Consider the following 9,007-nt stretch of genomic DNA (forward strand, 5'->3'; position numbering starts at 1 on the left):
TTATACAAATCTGCGGGTAGCCTGCTTCTTTCAATCGTTGCACTTCTGGTGCACATTTATTGTTTTTATGCATATTTCACTGCTTTTGACACGGGCACTCATTGTCAACATGCCGCTTCACAGGCAGCTCCCAAATTGAGAAAGATTGCTGCTGCCACTCCATATCATACCTTGAGCAGCCTCATTTCACCTATGTACAGCTGCAACCTTAAAGAGCGATGAACATGCTATTCCTTTAGGCAGAAAAGCTAATTGAGACATAAAAGTTGACACTGTGAGTCAACATAGGGACTGCAGGCCTCCAAACCCAAGCAGGGTCGGCTCTCGCGCTGCAGTTTAGTGCTTCATTGTCGCAGATATCGCCTACCTTGATTTCTAAAAAGTCTTTCTTGTATCTACATTCAGTTTAAATGAAAAAAAAACTTATGGAATGACGGAAAATGGTAGCAGCAGTAGTACTCATTTCGGGATGTGAAGCAGCTCGTTGACCCTGTAACGCAAGAAATTAAAGAAATGTATCCATTAAAAAAATGTTTTGAACTTTATTTTTTGCTTTGTATACATGTTTGCAAGTATGGCCTCCGGGCACCGCCATCTTGCTTGCTGGGGTGCACTTAGGTGCTTTATGGGCCGCGCCATAATCCGCCTACAAAGCCTTCTGAAGGCATCGTAATAGGATTATGGCGCAGCTGACGCGCTCTCTACCTAGGAAGATGGTGGTGCCCAGAGGACATACCTGTAAACATGTATATGTAATTGATTATTAAAGTTATTTTTGGTGCAAATGAACTTCTAATAAAAAAAATCTGGTTATGTCGCGGATTTGCGACAGCAGGCAGTTAGGCCTGGACAAATAAGTTATACTCTTTTTCATCTTGCGTCCAGATGCAGAGGCCGCTACGAGCTACCCTAGCCAATCCCACTCTGTGTACGAGGCTCGTAATACACTCTCTGCACGTTGCTGTGCTTGCTCTCCAAAGTCACTACACTCGCACGGCCTTGGATTGGCTCTGACGGCTCGTAGCATCCGCTGTGCTCGGACGTAAGGTGAAACGGAATATGGGCACGTCGAAGTAAAAGAAAGAAAAAGCATTTAAAGCAAAACTTTTTGCAACTATGAAAAAAGAAATATAATTATTATTTTGGCACATCTTGAAAAATATAAAAATTTTGATAGAAAAGATTGGACTAGTGCCTTGATTTAGTTCTGCACGTGCTATGGCCAGTAGAATTTTCTGAAGCAGCTTGCATTCTTTTCGAGACAAAAGCACACACTCGCTTTGCTGTTTTATAAAGTGTTTGTCGCAAGTTTGCGACAGCCAGCATTTGCGCCTGCGGAAACTGTTATGGCACAGGGCGCAATCTTTTGGTATCTCGCGATTTCGTGACAACCAGCAGTAAAGAATGAAAGGAATGGTAAACCGAAATATAAAGTTCTTACACAAGGGCAACAGGAGTGCTTTACATGACGATGCCAACCCCATAATTTCGCATTACAACAATATCTGAAATAAATGGCTATATTTTTTAAAAAGAAGGGTTGCTATAGAGCGAAGCTGGAGGCCAACCTTTGAGAGCGGCCAGCGCACGCAATGCAGCATGGAAACGAATCTCACTCTTCCTGACGTCATCATATCATGCTCCTTCTAACCTTCGCCCCCTCTCCCTGGGAAGGCATCATTTTGGTGCACCTTGTCGGGGGGAGGAAGGACGTGAAGATTAGGACGATACCGTGACATCACGAAGAGAGCGCTCACCAGATGTAGCGAGTAAATACTTGTTTTCGCGTTTAATTTAGTTTTTCCTGCGCTCTTCTTTTAAATTGTGTCTTTTCAGAAACACACCAGCAATAGTGTTATTACCATGATAAATAATTGGAATTGAATTTTCGGTTTGCATTCCTTTTAAGGGGTCAACATCATGCTAAAAACAATGAAATGTGCACATAGCACTAACATGCACAACACACCTGAATTTTGCAAAGCTGAGGCAGCTAGTGCCTTTTAGAAACTTTTCTGTGTTTCACCCTATTGCAGTAACAACAGGTGGTGCTCCTCGGCCTTACAGTAATCACAACAATTGTGAATATTGCACTCTAGCAGTCATAAAAGGACTGATATGACCTGGGAGTTTCCAGATATTTTTTAATTCAGTCATACGTTCCAAAACCGGAAGCAGATCCTCGATCATGAATGTCATTTGGGCTTTTCCTTCGACGACTTTCGCCTCGGCCTCCTCCACCCTGGTCTCGGCCTCCTCTGCTCTGGCCTTGGCTGCCCTGGCATCAGCGTCCCCACATCGTGGCCTCAGCTGCCCCCTCCGTCCTGGTCTCAACCTGCTCCATATTGACTTTGGCCTTGTTGGCCCTGGCTTCGGCTTCATTGGCCCTGGCTTTGGCCTCGTTGGCCCTGGCTTCGGCTTCATTGGCCCTGGCTTTGGCCTCGTTGGCCCTGGCTTCGGCCTCATTGGCCTTGGCTTCTGCCCTGTCGGCCCCGGCTTCAACCCCAGTCTCGGCCTCGCCAGGCCTGGTCTCACCGGCCCTGGCCTTGGCCTCCTTTACCCGGGCTTCCTTGGACCTAGCTTCGGCCTCTTGAGCAGTGACCAGGGCAGGTACAGCGACAGGCCCTTGAGCTTGTGATGCAGCATCCTCAGGGTCCCCACAAGATGCACCGAACTATAAGCAGCAAACATAACCAGTAATTGAACATATTTACAGCTGTGCACACAAGGACAGGGACAGAGACGAGGAACACGTAGACGACAGACAAGTGCACACTTGCAACTCATATATTAACGAAAGAGGAAAAGAGAGGGGTACAGAACGCGGAATCGCTCGAGTGTTGGCCACACAGGCACGAGGCACCACAGGCCCGAGGGCTCGAGGGGGACACATAAAATTACCCACACGAAAAAGATTTTAAGAAGGCAATTTCCTCCTCTGTTAATGAAACAGAGGGAAAGCTAACACATCACTCGTCCATGCTTAGGATAGTAAAGGCTTCAAAAATCTGGTGTGTTTTTCTCGGTACCTGCCTATTATCTTGGTTTTCGCTAAGGATGGCATACAATTACAGGATTGACAGTGTAGGGGTAGATGGCCCCCCACCGTAGACTTTAGAGAGATTGTGCTCTCGTAGCCGGTCGTTCACACACCGTCCAGTCTGTCCAACATAGCTTTTACCACATGAAAGGAGGATACTATATACTATACTGAGGGAGCAGGGCGCATAAAAGTGGGAGTGCTTCTTGTGGCACATATGTTTTTTTTAAATTGTTTACCTTAGCATGCAGTTATGATAGATTATCAGAGTTGTTCAACAAAGTATAACATTGGCAATCCAAAGCAACTGCTCTCCGGAAGTGACCTCTGACAAACCTGCAAAGTTGCATTCCTGTTGTCCAGTGACTTTTTCTGATGCTGAGGAAAAGAACATCATATGTCATCTGCCCTTACAGCGCAGAAGTTACTGAACCAGTAAGTCTAGTCTTCAGTTACCTTAGTAATCTGAACAGCTTGTATTTGGCCTGGATGAATAAATGACTAGTATACTTGAAAAAACGTTGATGACTGAGAAAAATATATCTAACCAATCACCAAAATGGCAATATCATATGAATACTGATATGCTCTGAATAAAACAAACACTTCCTAACAAAAAGGTTTTTTTTACATACCCTTTGACCTTTTAGCTCCTGGTGAAGTTTTTTCTAGGAGCTTCTTCTCCATAGTTTCTTTTTTTTTTTTTTGTGGTCTGCTTCTTCTGCAGCGAGTGATTACAAGAAGAAAAGCAGTAAGCTTTCACAAAATTTCCCAAAAGTCGTTGCGGAAGTCAGTGCTTGAAGCTGCAGGTCCTGAGGTCCTGCAATTATAAGATGGGGCCATTGTGAAATCATTTCCTTGACGTCACACTTCGAGCAGGGGTAGCTCTTGTCGAAAAGTAATCAGCGACAAGCTTACTTTAGTCCCTGTGTCCGCCGGAGCATCCACTCATAGAATGCACGGGGGCTCTTGTCGTCATTGAGGAACACCATCTGTAGTTCTTCTGCCCGTTTCAACCAGGTTTACCTGTTGCTCAATTCCACTCGGGTCATCCTACTCACCTTCAATGACGCAATAGCAAGCAAGCGTATTTCCATCGCTCCGCCCAGCCTGTGCCGCCACCTTGTTGATGTGTGCAGCGGTTGAGCTACTGCGCCAATTGCGCCAAACTGCACCAGAACGAATAACCTGCTACATGCTGCTCCAAAGACTATTTGTGCACAATTTGCGCCATGTCTGCGCCAAAAGGGTGCTGTTCCCGAAAAAGAAACTGAAAGTGTCTGGCATGTGCCATTGTTGGCGATGCCACTGAAAATGAAGAAAGTAGAGTTTTCTTTTTTGATGCTTACATACTTTGTGCGAAGAGTAGGGCTGTGCGAATAATCTAGTTTTCTAATAGTAGTTTTCAATAATACATTATTTGATATTTGCCTCCAAATGAACTCCAATATTCATTCTTGTTAAAATGCCTACTGAATGTTTGAAGGGCAGACATACCGCTGGGTGTGTCTCCCTTTTCGTTCACCTCTGTGTGTGTATCCTTCAAACATTCAGCTGGCATTTTAACAAGCATGAACCAACTAGCTGAGCTTTAAGCCGTCACAAATGCAAGAGTTTCACTTTTCGAAGTGTTGATTGCGGCGGGTTAACCCCCTTGAGTGCGCTTCTCCACGAGCACAGGTGCACTGCGGAGAAGCATTACCCGCAGAGCGGACACAGCGATCTTTCAACTCGCAGCGCAGCCGCGCGTGGCGAAGCACACCTTCAACTAGCATGATGCACGCACACCTGGTGTACTAAAAAAACACACACAAAAAAACGGGAAACTTAAGGATTGTTGATATTACATGGCAATGACATCTTCAAAATTTAACTGTGGCTATTATGCCAAGGTATAATATGTCAGGCAGTGATGTTCTAAAAACCTGTGTTCATTATTTTTTTTTTTTAGTTCAGAAGCAAAGAAAATATTTTCATATAGCAAGAGATTTATAAATCCCCTCAATTTGGTATGGCTGAGCTTGTTTATAGGTCTAATTTTATGTCAAATCTGTCATTTCCTTTCCATCCCAATGTAGGTACTGAACTTTCTGAGGCTTCAGTCTATAAATATTGCTAGATTAAATTTAACAAAGCTCATGAGTTGGCAATAAGGAGCTTAGGAACAACCTTTGCGAGTTCAGCTGAATTTTTGTTTAGGCATGGTGTAAAAGTAGTAAAAGGCATGGAAAAAGGCGCAACAACTCTTCAATATTCAATTCAGAAATATTCGGCAAAAACTACTATTCACTTAGAATTTGCTTTGAACCCTAAATCTATTATTTGCGCATGCCTAACGAAGAGTTACTGGTTTTTGTGTGAATGGTGCTCATATCGATTGCAATGAATAGCTAGCGTTACTCGTGATCGGTTAGTGTAGCTATGTGCTCAGCTTAGCCACTCTACGAACAGCAGCAGGTTAAATATAAGTGAGGGCAGTGTGAGACACATTCAACAGTTAATGTCAAACTCGCGACAGTTACGTCAAACCCTACAAAGTACCCAAAAAAATCTTTTTACATCAAACACAGACCGTAGACACCATCGATACTCCTAATAGGTTAATTGAGACATCCACAAAATTTCCGGCATGTGATTGCTCAATAAATAAATAAATATCTGTAGAGGCCAGGTCCCCTGTAGGTATAACACTTTAGTCTCCCAACATTTCAGCAACTGCAGGTTTTTCCAAAGGCTAACTTTCGAAGACATTGTATAAAATTTTCTGACATGAAAGGTCAAAATTGTCTGCTCCAAAAGTGGGAATTTGCTCCAAAACCCGTTTTTCCCTGCTACAAGAGCTGCTCCAAGTCACCACTTGTCAGTGTGATACCGGGTCCCGCGCACTTCCTCTCATGGCGCCCGCTGCCGACGACGAGCCAGAGAAGACGGAAATCGACGCTGTCAAGTCCGGCATCACAGTTAGCCCGGTTCTGGCGTTCTTAACTGCACGTCGGTGAGCTACTCCGCAAGCACCGCTCGTGAAAAAGGGGTTTGGCTGCGCATAGACTCGTATTAAAGGTAGCGTTCTGTGTTTTCGAAGTTCATTTTTGAATAGAATCGGAGCGTGTCTTTCGGAGTTTATTTTGTAGCGTAGTCTACACTGGCCGAGGTTGAGCAGTTTCGCGTGGCTTCTCGCGAGCCGTGCTGCGTATGCGCGAGGAGCAGTGACGTCACACGTGTCAGCACCGACTGGCCCACCTTCAAACTTTACCACAGTTCGACTAAACATTTGTTGGACAAAGAGTCAATCATTTGCTAAAGTCCGACGGGGCGGTGTTCGCGAATATAATAGACTCGGAAGCTTGATGGGACGCAAGTTCTTGAAGCGGGAATCTCTACGAAGCGTTTTATTAGAGGACCGGGTCTTCAAGTTTCACCTCTTGGCATTGCTTTCAGTCAGGATGGCACGCTGTGCGATTGATTGGGAGCTAGTGCGCCACTTTCCGCGAGAACACCAGTAATGCAGGCGGCTGCTACCTACGGAGAAAACTGCGAATGACAAGGTCTAAAGTATCTGACTTAAAAATGATTTTTCTAACGTTATACTCACATGACGTGACGTGAGCATGTAAAACGTGGTGCTCAGTGGCACCTCATTTCACATCACTTTTCCACTATATTTTATACACCAACTCATGTTTACAAACAAACTGGAGCGCTCGTAGCCGACGCCACCGGCACCGCGCATGCGCGATGGGGTGTGGGCAAGAAGCTCGCTGCGTCGCCGATAAACAAACTATTGAATTGCGTTGTTGTCGGCGGTGGTGTGAGCCCCCTGCACTTTTCTGCGTTGGAATTGTTGATTCTACGTCTTCCTGGGCAATGCCTAACTACTTGAGCAGCCTCAGCAAAATTACTGAGGCTTGCTACGCCACAAAAATTCGCGTGAATAATGTGACATGCGGCGATTCATTCCGCGTGAACGCCGCAGAGGGTACGCGAAAGCCTGATTCGCATGATGAAATTTCGGTCGCAATTTTCAGTCATGATGTCGCTCGGGTTACAACAGCGCGAACCATAGCTGAGATGTTCAACATCGATACTCAAAATCGCAAGCAGAATCGGACCAAGTGAATGAGGCATAACAAGTCGTTGATGGTCACTGGTAACAACAATCAACATCTCCTTGTATCCACTGTTTACATCGAGCCTGCTTACAAATTTTCAAACTTAAGTATTTTGAGGGCTGCACTCACTTCTTATCGCAAGTACCGGGCCAACATTTGGTCCACGGGCCGGTGTCGTCTAAAAGGGCAGACGACGAGCAGAAGCGTTTGAAAGAGCAGACGACAGTTCGAGCGATCAGACGGCCGTTCGATCTTGAAGACGCACTGAACGTCCGCATGCAGGCGGTCCCAACAACTTGCCGGTATTACCGCTTTCATGACGGAACAAAACAAATAAATCTGATGACAACAAGTATCCGTGAATCTAACCCAAACTGCTTCCCGCCCAAGCAATCGTGGTGCGACGGCGACTGGTTTTCCATTTTCACGGCACATATCCACGTTCTCGGACGAACCGAGCACATGAAAACTGATCTTCAAACCTTTCTCGACTCTTTTGGTGCAGCCCCAGTCGCGGCGTTTTGACGAGAAGGCATGTTTTTGTCAGGTTTTTTTTAATACAACGCCAGAATACACGTCTCACATAGGGACTTCCGCCTTCAGCCCCAGACCGGAAGTGCGCCCGACGCGCGACCACCGCGCCGTGACGTAACAGAGATGAGTTCGTTGGTTCGTGTATAGCCAAAACATAATTTCGGCGACATATTCGCCTATACATGAACTCATCTCTGTTACGTCACTGCGCGGTGGTGGCGCGTCGGGCATAACAGATGCTCCTTAAAACAAAAACCAAAAGGCTCCTTAAAACCAAAACCGACAGACTCCACACGTAACCCGTAACAAAGAAGAGCAGGTCACAACGAGTCGACAAAGGACGTAAAAGGAAAAACCCGAACAGCGAACTTTTCCCTACACCTGGCAAGGTCAAACTTTGTACCTACAGGTTACGTCAAGCTTGAAACACAAAAGCTTACCCCAAGCTTGAAACACAAAAGCACTAATCACAAACGAGCGTGTCGGGGACGAATTAAGTAAGTGCTTATACTTCCTGTTTACACGTCTAAGAAACTAGGGAGTTTTGTGTATTGTTCCAATAATTACTGTAAGGATACCCGATACTCCTCTGTTGTCTTTGTGCATGCATAGTATCGTTATTGGGTATCGTTACCGAGCACAAAAACCGTCTACAAGAACTCCCTACCGTTTATCGTTTTTCTAGTGAAATTAAAGATGACGTTGGCAAGGAGAAGCAAGCTAACTAATCTCGAAGAGAAGGGAAACAGAGGTCGTCTTCGCTCCTTGAGCTCCACTTGATAACCGGTGATTTCTTCAAGCAGACAGAGCCAGTGAGGACGCCTTCAGCGAACATCAAACATAGTCTTTGAGATGAATAGAGGCAGGTTCTTAATTTTGTTTTTGTTACAAAAGAAGGGTCATTTTGAAACAAGGTCTGGTGGGAAATGCAAGATGGGAGGACGGGTAAACAGCTCGTCGACACTTCTAGACGGGGAACACAGCCTGTCAGAGAAACTGGACATTGCCTGCTCATCTGACAAAAAGGTGCAATGCCAGGCTCTAAAGAGCGTGGGAAAGTAAAAGCTCTTTGAGTGAACCGACGATACGTGCCCCAGGACAGCACGGCGACGTGCATGAAAAAAGTTTAAAGGAACGCGGCAAGCCCGGTTCAATAGTTTTCCATGTTTTAAAAATAACAGGCTTATTCAGCTCTTTGCGCACCTTGTGTGTTTGTTTACGGTACCCTCAGACGCTCTGACGTACCGCTATTTAAGCGCGAAACACATGTACGACGAAACCGTCCAATCCGACATCCGACCGCGCAATACGACGGTCGGAGGCG

At 45.5% G+C, this 9,007-nt stretch overlaps 1 pseudogene; it reads right to left on the reverse strand.

Moving 5' to 3' along the window:
- Window positions 1–2,236: 2,236 nt before the first annotated feature.
- On the reverse strand, window positions 2,237–4,046 carry LOC121047729 (annotated as a pseudogene).
- Window positions 4,047–9,007: the final 4,961 nt, after the last annotated feature.

This window comes from Ixodes scapularis, unplaced genomic scaffold (assembly GCF_016920785.2).
Source record: "Ixodes scapularis isolate PalLabHiFi unplaced genomic scaffold, ASM1692078v2 PGA_scaffold4__175_contigs__length_147842914, whole genome shotgun sequence".
Classification (NCBI taxonomy): Eukaryota; Metazoa; Arthropoda; class Arachnida; order Ixodida; family Ixodidae; genus Ixodes; species Ixodes scapularis.